The 15,771-nt window shown below is 43.1% G+C and overlaps 2 long non-coding RNA genes across 2 annotated transcripts; both read right to left on the reverse strand.

Moving 5' to 3' along the window:
* Positions 1-7,526: 7,526 nt before the first annotated feature.
* LOC148113749 (uncharacterized) lies at positions 7,527-12,055 on the reverse strand. Its single transcript, XR_015733666.1, has 3 exons — positions 11,933-12,055; positions 9,425-9,959; positions 7,527-8,905 (listed from the first exon to the last, which is right to left on the reverse strand). It is a non-coding gene; the product is annotated as an uncharacterized LOC148113749 (long non-coding RNA).
* A 577-nt stretch (positions 12,056-12,632) lies between these two features.
* LOC148113750 (uncharacterized) lies at positions 12,633-14,911 on the reverse strand. Its single transcript, XR_015733665.1, has 3 exons — positions 14,285-14,911; positions 13,928-14,139; positions 12,633-13,547 (listed from the first exon to the last, which is right to left on the reverse strand). It is a non-coding gene; the product is annotated as an uncharacterized LOC148113750 (long non-coding RNA).
* Between the last annotated feature and the right edge of the window lie 860 nt (positions 14,912-15,771).

The raw sequence follows: 15,771 nt of genomic DNA on the forward strand, positions 1-15,771 counted from the left end.
GGAAGAGGAAGAGAAGGTGGAGAAGAAGAAGGAGGAGGAGGAGGAGGAGGAGGAGGAGGAGGAGAAGAAGAAGGAGGAGGAGGAGGAGGAGGAGGAGGAGGAGGAGGAGGAGGAGGAGGAGAAGAAGAAGAAGGAGGAGGAGGAGGAGGAGGAGGAGGAGGAGGAGGAGGAGGAGGAGGAGGAGGAGGAGGAGAACAACCACTTTTGGAATATATTGACACTACAAAATACAATAGAACCACAACAACCCTCTCAGGAAATCCTCTCACTAAAGGCCTTTAAAGTAGGCAAATACATTATCTTATGGAGAAAGAAGCCATGCCAGTTTTCTTGCCAAAATGTTCTTGCTACCTTTAGAATCTTCCATTTTCTTCCACAACTAAACTATTCCATTCTGTTGTGGCCCGCCAGCAGCCAGCGGATTTGGCAGCAGATTCGGACAGTGAGGAGATTGGGGAAGAACATGGGCCAGTCCTGGAGTCTGGGGAAGACTCTGATGAGGGATTTGTGTTAGAGGCAGAGAGGGGGCCAGGGCCGGATGCCAGTGATCAGCTGCCTTCAGAGTCAAACATCAGTGAGGCAGATGAACAGATGGAGCCTGTTCCCAGTGTGTGCATGTGCAGAGTTGCCAGATGAAGGGAGCAGCTAAAGAACAAGGGTTGACTTGGGAGTAAGGCCTAGATCAGTTTTGGTAAGTGACACAACTTCCATCTCTTTGTAGGCTAATCCAAAGGTCCATGCTTTGGTTTGGCAACTGAGGATGCAACTTTTTATCCACAAGGATCCACAATGTCCTTAAACCTTGTCAGTGGCAGGAATGTCCGTCTTGTATACTCCTTCCTCCTTGCAACCCCTTGTAATGTTCTTGTTCACTTTTGACAGTTGATACCAATGCAGGTTGTTTTCAAATGTGACATGCTCAGCATCATCATCAAGACCTAAAATGGACACCTAACATCAAAAATGTCATCAAAAAAGCACAAGAAAGAATGTTCTTTCTGCACCAACTCAGGAAGCTCAAACTGCCCAAGGAGCTGCAGATTCAGTTCTACAGAGGAATTATTGAGTCTGTCATCTGCACCTCTATAACTGTCTGGTTTCACTCTGCAACCCAACAAGACAGACACAGACTTCAGAGGATAATTAGAACTGCAGAAAAAACAATTGCTACCAACCTGCCTTCCATTGAGGACCTGTATACTGCACAAGTCAAAAAGAGGACTGTGAAAATATCTACAGACCCCTCGCATCCTGGACATAAACTGTTTCAACTTCTATCCTCAAAACGACGCTATAGGGCACTGCACACCAGAACAACTAGACACAAGAACAGTTTTCTCCCGAATGCTAAACAAATAATTCCCTCAACACTGTCAAACTATTTACTAAGTCTGCACTACTATTAATCTTCTCATTGTTCCTATCACCCATCTCCTTCCACTTATGACTGCATGACTGTAATTTTGTTGCTTGTATCCTTGCGATTTATATTGATTGTTTCCTAGTATGATTTGATTGCTTATTTGTACCCTATGACTATCATTAAGTGTTGTACCTTATGATTCTTGACGAATGTATCTTGTCTTTTTATGTACACTGAGAACATCTGCACCAAGACAAATTCCTTGTGTGTCCAATCACACTTGGCCAATAAAGAATTGTAATCTAACCTAATCAGTTGGCCCAACTCTGCATCTCAATTCTCCAGCTGGGATTCATTTCCCCTTCACAGAACTGCTCAGCCTTAGAGGGTTTTTGTACAGGCAGCAGGTGCCTCTGTGTTGCTGTGGATCTTGGGTCCCACAGAAATAGACCGCGGAATTTTTCATCTGCACCTTTGTGATGTTCAACTGACTCTCCTGCTTGTCAAAAGAGGCACTGAAGTGTTCGCGTTTCTCCAATCTCACCGATGTAACCGTTAGGAGAAACGCAGGTCCTTCTCCTGGATATTGCCTGTACCAGTGTATGAAATAGATGTTACTGGAGCTGAACTGACAGGTGATAGTGGAATCCTCTCCTTCTTTGATGATTTCTACAGGCTTCTGATCCACTCGGTCCTGGCATTGGACCCCTGGAAGAGAAAGACATGAGGATCATACACTTGATTCTCAGAAACCTTTGGACCATTTCCCTTTCTTGGGCAGTCTGCAAAATTTGCAGATGACTTAGAAAGGGTCCAAGAAATGGAGAAAACCTATCAATGAGATAGTAAGAATATCTTCACTTGTGATGCTGTAGCTCAAGAAGTTCTTCTGATGTATATTCTAACAGCCACCAGTAGGAAGCTCCATTGAATCATTCATTACAGCCAGGAGATATCTTCGTACCACTGTGCTCCACGCACAGAAATAGACAGCTGAATCCTTAAGTTGGGTGTTCTTCAGATACAAAGAGGTAGTCTTCTCATCTGTGTCCAGGGTCATCTGAAAATGATCCTTTCCTTCAGTCCCTGATGCAATCATTGAGATCATGAATTCTGGCGGGCTCCCTGGATATTGCTTGAACCACTGAAGACGGTCTTCCCTTTCCTGATAGGAGCATTTCAAATGGATGGAGTCTCCTTCCTTAACTGAAAGAAATTGGGGCTCTTGGGTGACAGTAGCTTGACCTGATAAAACTGGAAGGGAAGGGAAACATTAGGAAAAATGATGGAGGCAGGAAGGAAGGGAAGAAGGAAGGAAGGAAGGAAGGAAGGAAGGAAGGAAGGAAGGAAGGAAGGAAGGAAGGAAACAAACCAACCACTCCATCACCCAAGAAGAAGAGGAAGAAGAGGGGAAGAGGAGGAAGAGGAGGAGCAAGAACCTCTGGAGTCTCATAAAAAAAAACTCTAAACAATGTGAAGAAACAACAATGACCTGACCCAATAGAAGTCACTACAAATGATACAGGGGAAAAAAAAGGAAGTACCAGCCCCATCAATAAATGACATGACTTCCTACTTTCATCAGCACCAACCAGACCAAAGCAGCCTGTGCACAGAGAAGCTCAGAGAATACAGACACAGAAGAACTGAGGTTTCGGTTGGGAGGTGTCACCTTCCTATATCACTGTGCCTCTACAGCACAGAAGTAGCTTCCTGAATCCTGAAGCTGAGCTGTAGGGCGATGCAGGTGGCTTTCTTTCCCCATCTCCAAGTACTTCGCCACAAAACCTTTATTATTCTGGGTTCCTTGAGAAGATATGGATAGGATGAGAGACGGAGGCGCTCCAGGCAACTGTTGGTACCAAAAATAGGACTGGTACTGGATGGAGTAGTTGCACTTCAGGGTGAAAGAGCCTCCTTCTTGAACTTCCAGCTTTGCAGGTGTTTGGATCACTTGGGCATCCATGCTGCAGACTGAGAAGAAAAGAAAAGAAGAAAAGAAAAGGATGATTTACCCAGAAAGAAAGCCACCAAGCTCAGAGAGTACCAAGGTCTCCCTTATTCCTTGCTTTGCCAGGATTTGGGATAGGACTACCCTGTTTCCCCCAAAATAAGACATCCTTGGGAAGAAAGCCACCAAGCTCCAATTGCTTTAGCACAATTTTGGGCTAGGACAATTTGGGCTACGACTATTTCTGTTTCCCCCAAAATAAGACATCCCCTGATAATAAACCCAATCGGGCTTTTGAGTGCAGGGCAATAAGGCCAAGCGCTTATTTCAGGGTTCAAAAAAAATATAAGACAGGATCTTATTTTCGGGGAAACACGGTAGGAACAGCTCTCATCTTCTTTCCAAGAGAGACAGTTGGATTAAGTGACTAAGGAAGAGGACTAAAAGCCAGGAGAAGGTAGGTTCTAGTCCTTCTTTAGTATGAAATCTGAATGGAGGACTTTTTTCAGCCCAACCCAACTCCCAGGATCGGTGTTATGAGGAAAATAGGAGGTGGGAACATTATCTACGCTTCCCTGAGCTGTAGAAAATAAAACTCAAATAGAAACCTCACCCACATTCTTGGGACATTTTCACTTACACAGAAGAAATAATCCAATGAGAAGCATCATCCACTCAGCTTTCCAAGTTCTCGAGAACATTCTGAAGGTATCCATGCTTTGGCTGGAGTCTCACCCGTCCAGGAGAAACAGGTAAGGTAACAATGCAGCTTCTCCTTTCTCAAACTGAGTCACTTTCTCTCTTTTCAAGGCTGCTATTTGCTTTCTCCATCTAATGATTTTTTAAAAAAAATCTTTGTGGTTAACCAAGCCAGTAGGAAGAAAAAAAAAACAGCCTTTCCTGTAACCAAATCTTCCTCTGTTAGGAATGGAAGCAAAACGAGTGCCATCTAGTGAGAAAACTACAAATAGTCACGATATAGCTTTGAAGAGTTCCTGATGGCATAACTGTTGCAGAGAGTGGCTGCACCAAATGTTTCTTTATATTTATTTGCGTCAGAAGCCTCACAATTAGAATAAGGCATAACAGATGACATAAAATTTAGGAAGGAAGGAAGGAAGGAAGGAAGGAAGGAAGGAAGGAAGGAAGGAAGGAAGGAAGGAAGGAAGGAAGGAAGGAAGGAAGGTGTCAGGCCTGGCAGCCATCTTTTACACTAGGCCTTCAGATCTGCCACATTTACTACTGTGGGAAACTGGGAGGTGGGGATTGTATGGGTGATATATAGTCATAATAACATTCCTTTCTCAAGAAGTCAAGGACAACTTGCCCTGCACCTGGAAGGCTGGACTTGGGAGGCATCTCCAGTTGGGATGATGCTTGATTGGACCATGTGATGGACTTGTGGGTGTTAGACAAGGACTTGAACTTTTCTTTGGGTGGGGAAAACCTGGAAACTTTCAGATTCGAGTTTTCCCAGATGTGCCAATATGACATCTCTAATAAAATGTAGCTTCGAGGAACTTCAAGCCTCGGAGTTTTATTTTGTTGGGGGTGTCACTTGGAACCCTGACATAAGGGAGGGAGGGAGGGAGGGAGGAAAGAAGGAAAGAAGGAAAGAAGGAAGGAAGGAAGGAAGGAAGGAAGGAAGGAAGGAAGGAAGGAATAAAACCAACCACTCCATCACCCAGGAAGAAGAGGAAGAAGAGGAGGAAGAACCTCTGAACTCTCATAAAAAGAACTCTAAACAATATGAAGAAACAACATTGACCTGACCCAATGGAAGTCACATCCCCTGATAATAAACCCAATCGGGCTTTTGAGTGCATGGCAATAAGGCCAAGCACTTATTTCATTATTCAAATATATATATATATATATATATATATATATATATATATATATATATATATATATATATATATATATATATATATATATATATAAGACAGGGTCTTATTTTTGGAGAAACATGGTAGGAACAGCTCTCATCTTCTTTCCAAGAGAGACAGTTGGATTAATTGACTAAGGAACAAGACTAGAAGCCATGAGAAGGTAGGTTCTAGTCCTTCTTTAGCATGAAATCTGAACGGAGCACTTTTTTCAGCCCAACCCAACTCCCAGGACTGCTGTTAAGAGGACAATAGGCGGTGGGAACATTATCTACGCTTCCACGAGGGGTACAAAATAAAACTCCAATAGAAACCTCATCATCATTCTTAGAACATTTTCACTTACACAGAATGAATAATCCAATGAGAAGTGTCCTCCATTGAGCTTTCCAAGTTCTTGAGAACATTCTAAAGGTATCCATGCTTCAGCTGGTGTCTCACCCATCCAGGAGAAACAGGGAAGGCAACAATGCAGATTCTCCCTTCTCAAACTGAGTCACTTTTTCTCTTTCCAAGGCTGCTGTTTGCTTTCTCCATCTAATGATTTTTAAAAGGGGCCTTGTGGTTAAAAGAGGGAAGAAAAAAACATCTTCAGCTGTAAACTAAATCTCCCTCTTTTAGGAACGAAAGGAAAATGAGTGCCACCTAGTGAGAAAATTACAAATAGTCGTAATTTACATTGGAAGAGCTACTGAGAACATACCTGTTGCAGAAAGTGGCAGCACCAAATGACTTTGGCTGATCTGATTCGGTTTCACCTAAGCAGGATGAGACCACCTGGAAGTTTAACTGGCATATTTTTTTAAAAAAATGTAATTCACTTTGAAATCAAAAAGAGTCCAATTCAAGAGGAAGATAACATGACATTTAGGAAATTATTATCTATTCCATAGTTTCATTTTTTTCTCAAACCGAGCATCCACGAATTCTCTTCTGAGGAAGAGTCATATCAAATTTCCCGTAAGGAATATAGTTCATAAACTCCTCAAAATCCAATGTCCAGGTTGTTTAGGGAGGGCAGGTCATTTAAAGCAATTCCACATAGGATTTGTAGATAAATACTTGCAGATTCCATTATACTCAATCAATGTTCATTTATTATTAGTTTTGACTTGGGGGACTAAGAAGCTGTACTCCATGCCATCTTGAGTGGGAATCAACAAAAGCAAGTTCTATTAGTACTTTGGATAAAATCATCTCATTTTCATTCACCACTACTGTGTTGAGTTTTTTGCAAGGGTTATAAACCTCTGGACTCTCTCTCTCAAAAAAAAGAAACTCTAAACCATGTAAAGGAGCAGCAGTGACTTGACCCAATGGAAGCCACTTCAAATGTGTGTGTGTATATATATATATATATATATATATATATATATATATATATATATATATATATATATATATATATATATATAAGGAGGGGGGAGAGAGAGAGAGAGAGAGAGAGAAAGAAAGAAAGAAAGAAAGAAAGAAAGAAAGAAAGAAAAGAACAGAAGAGAACAGAACCACTCCATCTCCCAGGAAGAAGAGAAAGAAGGAGAAGGAGAAGGAGAAGGAGAAGAAAGAAGAGGAGGAGGAGGAGGAGAAGGAGAAGAGGAGGGGGAGGGAGAGGGGGAGGGGGAGGGGAGGAGAAGGAGAAGGAGAAGGAGGAGGGGGAGGGGGAAGAGGAGGGGGAGGAGGAGGAAAGGGAAGGAGGAGGAGGAGGGGAGAAGGAGGAGGAGAAGGAGCAGCAGGAGCAGCAGGAGCAGCAGGAGAAGGAGAAGGAGAAGGAGATGGAGAAGGAGAAGGAGGAGGGGGGAGGAGGAGGAGGAGGAAGAGGAGGAGAAGGAGGAGGAGAAGGAGGGGGAGGGGAGGGGGACGAGAAGGAAGAAGGGGAAGGGAGGAGGGGGAGGAAAGGGAAGGAGGAGGAGGAGAAGGAAAAGAAAAGAAGGAGCAGGAGCAGGAGCAGGAGAAGGAGGAAGGGGAAGGAGGAGGAGGAAGAGGAGGAGGAGTAGAAGGAGAAGGAGAAGGAGCAGGAGAAGGAGAAGGAGAAGGAGAAGGAGAAGGAAAAGGAGAAGGAGAAGCCGCCTTGGAATATATATTGATTATAACATTTTGAATTTAGATTTTTTTTGCAAATCATTATCTTTGGAATGTTCCATTTCCTGGCAGGCCTAAAATACTCTTGTTTCTTCCCCTCCCAAAATGAGAACGATCCAATCCAGGCAAACCAAAAGTGCCACAGGCATTTCTAAGAAATGGGTTTTGAAATTGTGAAACATCTGGACCTGACCTATTTCCTCCCGTACTTCTCATCAGCACCCCACCCACCCACCCACCCCCGAACCCTCAAGGTTGGTTCAATCCATGTGAAAAATTGAACATTCTATGAGAAGAACAAACATTCCATAAAGAAACCTTGGCAGGTAACAAAGCCTGGAGGACCTTAGGTTGCAGATCTCAATATGGCAACTTGACATAGTGGGTGCTACTTGGGAGAGATTCCTCCCTGTTTGAGTTTCAGAACTCAATTGACACCAGTTAGAGAGAAGCTCACATTTCAATACTAACCAACTTTGCCTTTTACTTATTCATGAAATTCTTTTCATGTGGATTATTGGAAGCAATTAATTCCTCCACAAGGGATCTGGTTTAACAATTCTACAGAATATAACTGATTGGCGGTCGATGGGGTTCCTGCAGCTAGATTGTAGATTGCAAAGTGAATCAAATTGTTCATAAGTTTGGCAATTTTAACAATCTCCTAGTATGGTATGGGTGTTCCCTAGAATCTCCCAGTAGAGATTTTTATAGGACTTGCTTTTTTTTTTTTTTAATTAAGAATGTTTGTGTAATTTGGGATTTCTCCTGGATATCTGCCTAATTCCTGTCTTACACAATGGCCTGAAATAAGATTCCAGGTAGAATTTAGTGTTTGGTCTGTAGGAGAGATTTAAAGAGCACAATTTCCTTCCTAAATAATCCCATCCAGTGGTCAATCAGTGCTGATGGTCACCAGCTTTCCATCCACAAGAGCTTGAAATTCAGAACCTTGTTCCAGTCCAGCTATTCTGCTTTGATCTCCACCAACCAGATCAGAGCAACATATGCTCCAGAGAAGGACGGAGAATATAGACACCTATAGAAATTCAGAAGGACTAAGTTTTGGGTTGGGAGGTGGCTTTGGATTCTGAAGATTTCTGTGGGCACAAAAGGACCTAAAACTGATGACACATTTGACATTTCCCTTGGGCATAGCCTGGCCATTTCCTACATGGACTCTCAAAATTTATTCTAACCCAGCAACTCTGCTTTTATCTACACCAATGAGACAGAGGAACATGTGCAACAGAGAAGCACGGAGAATGCAGACACCTCTGAAACTTCAGAAGAACTGAGGTTTCGGTTGGGAGGTGTCTCCTTCCTTCACCATTGTGTCTCGTACAACACAGAAGTAGCTTCCTGAATCCTGAAGCTGAGCTGTAGGGCGATGCAGCTGGCTTTCTTTCCCCATCTCCAAATACTTTGCCACAAAACCTTTATCATTCTGGCTTCCTTGAGAAGATATAGATAGGATGAGAGAAGGAGGCGCTCCAGGCAGCTGTTGGTACCAAAAATAGGACTGGTACTGGATGGAGTAGTTACACTTCAGGGTGAAAGAGCCTCCTTCTTCAACTTCCAGCTTTGCAGGTGTTTGGATCACTTGGGCATCCAAGCTGCAGACTGAGAAGAAAAGAAAAGAAGAAAAGAAAAGGATGATTTACCCAGAAAGAAAGCCACCAAGCTCAGAGAGCACCAAGGTCTCCCTAATTCTTTGCTTTGCCGGGATTCGGGATAGGACTACCCTGTTTCTCCCAAAATAAGTCATCCCCTGATAATAAGCCCAATCGGGCTTTTGAGTGCATGGCAATAAGGCCAAGCGCTTATTTCAGGGTTCAAAAAAAAATATAAGACAGGGTCTTATTTTCGGAGAAACATGGTAGGAACAGCTCTCATCTTCTTTCCAAGAGAGACAGTTGGATTAAGTGACTAAGGAACAGGAGAAAAAGCCTGGAGAAGGTAGGTTCTAGTCCTTCTTTAGTATGAAATCTGAATGGAGCACTTTTTTCAGCCCAACCCAACTCCCAGGACTGCTGTTAAGAGGACAATAGGAGGTGGGAACATTATCTACGCTTCCACGAGGGGTACAAAATAAAACTCAAATAGAAACCTCATCATCATTCTTAGAACATTTTCACTTACACAGAATGAATAATCCAATGAGAAGTGTCCTCCATTGAGCTTTCCAAGTTCTTGAGAACATTCTAAAGATATCCATGCTTCAGCTGTAGTCTCACCCGTCCAGGAGAAACAGGAGACAGTTCGATTAAGTGACTAAGGAACAGGACTAAAAGCCAGGAGAAGGTAGGTTCTAGTCCTTCTATAGCATGAAATCTGAATGGAACACTTTTTTCAGCCCAACGCAACTCCCAGGATTGGTGTTACGAGGAAAATAGGAGGTGGGAACATTATCTATGCTTCCCTGAGCTGTAGAAAATAAAGCTCGAATAAAAACCTCATCAACATTCTTAGAACATTTTCACTTACGCAGAAGAAATAATCCAATGAGAAGTGTCCTCCATTGAGCTTTCCAAGTTCTCGAGAACATTTGAAAGGTATCCATGCTTTGGCTGTAGTCTCACCCGTCCAGGAGAAACAGGTAAGGAACAATGGAGCTTCTCCTTTCTCAAACTGAGTCACTTTCTCTCTTTTCAAGGCTGCTATTTGCTTTCTCCATCTAATGATTTTAAAAAAAATATCTTTCTGGTTAACCAAGCCAGTAGGAAGAAAAAAAAACAGCATTTCCTGTAACCAAACCTCCCTCTGTTAGGAATGGAAGCAAAACGAGTGCCATCTAGTGAGAAAACTACAAATAGTCACGATATAGCTTTGAAGAGTTCCTGATGGTGTAACTGTTGCAGAGAGTGGCTGCACCAAATGTTTCTTTATATTTATTTGCGTCAGAAGCCTCACAATTAGAATAAGGCATAACAGATGACATAAAATTTAGGAAGGAAGGAAGGAAGGAAGGAAGGAAGGAAGGAAGGAAGGAAGGAAGGAAGGAAGGAAGGTGTCAGGCCTGGGAGCCCTCTTTTACACTAGGCCTTCAGATCTGCCACATTTACTACTGTGGGAAACTGGGAGGTGGGGATTGTATGGGTGATATATAGTCATAATAACATTCCTTTCTCAAGAAGTCAAGGACAACTTGCCCTGCACCTGGAAGGCTGGACTTGGGAGGCATCTCCAGTTGGGATGATGCTTGATTAGACCATGTGATGGATTTGTGGGTGTTAGACAAGGACTTGAACTTTTCTTTGGGTGGGGAAAACCTGGAAACTTTCAGATTTGAGTTTTCCCAGATGTGCCAATATGACATCTCTAATAAAATGTAGCTTTGAGGAACTTCAAGCCTCGGAGTTTTATTTTGTTGGAAGTGTCACTTGGAACCCTGACAAAAGGGAGGGAGGGAGGGAGGGAGGGAGGGAGGGAGAAAGGAAGGAAGGAAGGAAGGAAGGAAGGAAGGAAGGAAGGAAGGAAGGAAGGAAGGAGGAAGGAAGGAAGGAATAAAATCAGCCACTCCATCACCCAGGAAGAAGAGGAAGAAGAGGAGGAAGAGGAGGAAGAGTAGGAGCAAGAACCTCTGAACTCTCATTAAAAAAAACTCTAAACAATGTGAAGAAACAACAATGACCTGACCCAACGGAAGTCACTACAAATGAAACAGGAAAAAAAAAAGGAAGTACCAGCCCCATCAATAAATGACATGACTTCCTACTTTCATCAGCACCAACCAGACCAAAGCAGCCTGTGCACAGAGAAGCTCAGAGAATAGAGACACAGAAGAACTGAGGTTTCGGTTGGGAGGTGTCTCCTTCCTATGTCACTGTGCCTCTACAGCACAGAAGTAGCTTCCTGAATCCTGAAGCTGAGCTGTAGGGCAATGCAGCTGGCTTTCTTCCCCCTTCTCCAAATACATTGCCACAAAACCTTTATTATTTTGGTTTCCTTGAGAAGATATAGATAGGATGAGAGACAGAGGCGCTCCAGGCAGCTGTTGGTACCAAAAATAGGGCTGGTATTGGATGGTGTAGTTGCACTTCAGAGTGAAAGAGCCTCCTTCTTCAACTTCCAGGTTTGCAGGTGTTTGGATCACTTGGGCATCTAAGCTGCAGACTGAGAAGAGGGAAGGGAAGGGAAGGGAAGGGAAGGGAAGGGAAGGGAAGGGAAGGGAAGAGAAGAGAAGAGAAGAGAAGAGAAGAGAAGAGAAGAGAAGAGAAGAGAAGAGAAGAGAAGAGAAGAGAAGAGAAGAGAAGAGAAGAGAAGAGAAGAGAAGAGAATGATTTCCTTGGGAAGAAAGCCACCAAACTCAGAGAGCACCAAGGTCTCCCTTATTCTTTGCTTTGCCAGGATTCAGGTTAGGACTAGGAGCAGCTCTCATCTTCTTTCCAAGAAAGACCATTTGATCAAGTGGCTAAGGAGGAAGACTAGAGGCCAGCAGAAGGTACGTTCTAGTCCTTCTTTAACATGAAACTGACTGGGGCCCTTTGCTACAGTCCCTTTTCTCAGCCCCTCTCCCCCACACCCAATTCCCAGGATTGGTGTTATGAGGAAAATAGGAGGTGGGAACATTGTCTATGCTTCCCTGAGCTGTAGAAAATAAAACTCGAATAGAAACCCCATCCTCATTCTTGGAATATTTTCACTTACACAGAAGAAATAATCCAATGAGAAGTGTCCTCCACTGAGCTTTCCAAGTTCTTGAGAACCTTCTAAAGGTATTCATGCTTCGGCTGGAGTCTCACCTATCCAGGAGAAACAGGGAAGGCAACGATGCAGCTTCTCTTTTCTCAAACTGAGTCACTTTCTCTCTTTTCAAGGCTGCTATTTGCTTTCTCCATCTAATGATTTTTTTAAAAAAATCTTTGTGGTTAACCAAGCCAGTAGGAAGAAAAAAAAACAGCCTTTCCTGTAACCAAATCTTCCTCTATTAGGAATGAAAGCAAAACGAGTGCCATCTAGTGAGAAAACTACAAATAGTCACGATATAGCTTTGAAGAGTTCCTGATGGCGTAACTGTTGCAGAAAGTGGCTGCACCAAATGTTTCTTTATATTTATTTGCGTCAGAAGCCTCACAATTAGAATAAGGCATAACAGATGACATAAAATTTAGGAAGGAAGGAAGGAAGGAAGGAAGGAAGGAAGGAAGGAAGGAAGGAAGGAAGGAAGGAAGGAAGGAAGGAAGGAAGGTGTCAGGCCTGGGAGCCCTCTTTTACACTAGGCCTTCAGATCTGCCACATTTACTACTGTGGGAAACTGGGAGGTGGGGATTGTATGGGTGATATATAGTCATAATAACATTCCTTTCTCAAGAAGTCAAGGACAACTTGCCCTGCTGGAAGGCTGGACTTGGGAGGCATCTCCAGTTGGGATGATGTTTGATTGGACCATGTGATGGACTTGTGGGTGTTAGACAAGGACTTGAACTTTTCTTTGGGTGGGGAAAACCTGGAAACTTTCAGATTCGAGTTTTCCCAGATGTGCCAATATGACATCTCTAATAAAATGTAGCTTCGAGGAACTTCAAGCCTCGGAGTTTTATTTTGTTGGGGGTGTCACTTGGAACCCTGACATAAGGGAGGGAGGGAGGGAGGGAGGAAAGAAGGAAAGAAGGAAGGAAGGAAGGAAGGAAGGAAGGAAGGAAGGAAGGAAGGAAGGAAGGAAGGAAGGAAGGAATAAAACCAACCACTCCATCACCCAGGAAGAAGAGGAAGAAGAGGAGGAAGAACCTCTGAACTCTCATAAAAAGAACTCTAAACAATATGAAGAAACAACATTGACCTGACCCAATGGAAGTCACTACAAATGATAAAGGGAAAAAAAAAAGAAGTACCAGCCCCATCAATAAATGACATGACTTCCTACTTTCATCAGCACCAACCAGACCAAAGCAGCCTGTGCACAGAGAAGCTCAGAGAATAGAGACACAGAAGAACTGAGGTTTCGGTTGGGAGGTGTCTCCTTCCTTCACCACTGTGTCTCGTACAGCACAGAAGTAGCTTCCTGAATCCTGAAGCTGAGCTTTAGGGCGATGCAGGTGGCTTTCTTCCCCCTTCTCCAAATACTTTGCCACAAAACCTTTATTATTCTGGGTTCCTTGAGAAGATATGGATAGGATGAGAGACAGAGGCGCTCCAGGCAGCTGTTGGTACCAAAAATAGGACGGGTACTGGATGGAGTAGTTGCACTTCAGGGTGAAAGAGTCTCCTTCTTCAACTTCCAGCTTTGCAGGTGTTTGGATCACTTGGGCATCCAAGTTGGAGACTGAGAAGAAAAGGAAAGGAAAGGAAAGGAAAGAAAGAGAAAAGAAAAGAAAAGAAAAGAAAAGAAAAGAAAAGAAAAGAAAAGAAAAGAAAAGAAAAGAAAAGAAAAGATTGATTTCCTTGGGAAGAAAGCCACCAAGCTCCAATTGCTTTGGCACAATTTTGGCTAGGACGATTTGGGCTAGGACTATTTCTGTTTCCCCCCAAATAAGACATCCCCTGATAATAAACCCAATCGGGCTTTTGAGTGCCCAACCCAACTCCCAGGACTGCTGTTAAGAGGACAATAGGCGGTGGGAACATTATCTACGCTTCCACGAGGGGTACAAAATAAAACTCCAATAGAAACCTCATCATCATTCTTAGAACATTTTCACTTACACAGAATGAATAATCCAATGAGAAGTGTCCTCCATTGAGCTTTCCAAGTTCTTGAGAACATTCTAAAGGTATCCATGCTTCAGCTGGTGTCTCACCCATCCAGGAGAAACAGGGAAGGCAACAATGCAGATTCTCCCTTCTCAAACTGAGTCACTTTTTCTCTTTCCAAGGCTGCTGTTTGCTTTCTCCATCTAATGATTTTTAAAAGGGGCCTTGTGGTTAAAAGAGGGAAGAAAAAAACATCTTCAGCTGTAAACTAAATCTCCCTCTTTTAGGAACGAAAGGAAAATGAGTGCCACCTAGTGAGAAAATTACAAATAGTCGTAATTTACATTGGAAGAGCTACTGAGAACATACCTGTTGCAGAAAGTGGCAGCACCAAATGACTTTGGCTGATCTGATTCGGTTTCACCTAAGCAGGATGAGACCACCTGGAAGTTTAACTGGCATATTTTTTTAAAAAAATGTAATTCACTTTGAAATCAAAAAGAGTCCAATTCAAGAGGAAGATAACATGACATTTAGGAAATTATTATCTATTCCATAGTTTCATTTTTTTCTCAAACCGAGCATCCACGAATTCTCTTCTGAGGAAGAGTCATATCAAATTTCCCGTAAGGAATATAGTTCATAAACTCCTCAAAATCCAATGTCCAGGTTGTTTAGGGAGGGCAGGTCATTTAAAGCAATTCCACATAGGATTTGTAGATAAATACTTGCAGATTCCATTATACTCAATCAATGTTCATTTATTATTAGTTTTGACTTGGGGGACTAAGAAGCTGTACTCCATGCCATCTTGAGTGGGAATCAACAAAAGCAAGTTCTATTAGTACTTTGGATAAAATCATCTCATTTTCATTCACCACTACTGTGTTGAGTTTTTTGCAAGGGTTATAAACCTCTGGACTCTCTCTCTCAAAAAAAAGAAACTCTAAACCATGTAAAGGAGCAGCAGTGACTTGACCCAATGGAAGCCACTTCAAATGTGTGTGTGTATATATATATATATATATATATATATATATATATATATATATATATATATATATATATATATATATATATATATAAGGAGGGGGGAGAGAGAGAGAGAGAGAGAGAGAAAGAAAGAAAGAAAGAAAGAAAGAAAGAAAGAAAGAAAGAAAAGAACAGAAGAGAACAGAACCACTCCATCTCCCAGGAAGAAGAGAAAGAAGGAGAAGGAGAAGGAGAAGGAGAAGAAAGAAGAGGAGGAGGAGGAGGAGAAGGAGAAGAGGAGGGGGAGGGAGAGGGGGAGGGGGAGGGGAGGAGAAGGAGAAGGAGAAGGAGGAGGGGGAGGGGGAAGAGGAGGGGGAGGAGGAGGAAAGGGAAGGAGGAGGAGGAGGGGAGAAGGAGGAGGAGAAGGAGCAGCAGGAGCAGCAGGAGCAGCAGGAGAAGGAGAAGGAGAAGGAGATGGAGAAGGAGAAGGAGGAGGGGGGAGGAGGAGGAGGAGGAAGAGGAGGAGAAGGAGGAGGAGAAGGAGGGGGAGGGGAGGGGGACGAGAAGGAAGAAGGGGAAGGGAGGAGGGGGAGGAAAGGGAAGGAGGAGGAGGAGAAGGAAAAGAAAAGAAGGAGCAGGAGCAGGAGCAGGAGAAGGAGGAAGGGGAAGGAGGAGGAGGAAGAGGAGGAGGAGTAGAAGGAGAAGGAGAAGGAGAAGGAGAAGGAGCAGGAGCAGGAGAAGGAGAAGGAGAAGGAGAAGGAGAAGCCGCCTTGGAATATATATTGATTATAACATTTTGAATTTAGATTTTTTTTGCAAATCATTATCTTTGGAATGTTCCATTTCCTGGCAGGCCTAAAATACTCTTGTTTCTTCCCCTCCCA

Source organism: Pantherophis guttatus, chromosome 4 (assembly GCF_059756535.1).
Source record: "Pantherophis guttatus breed Tessera chromosome 4, ASM5975653v1, whole genome shotgun sequence".
Classification (NCBI taxonomy): Eukaryota; Metazoa; Chordata; class Lepidosauria; order Squamata; family Colubridae; genus Pantherophis; species Pantherophis guttatus.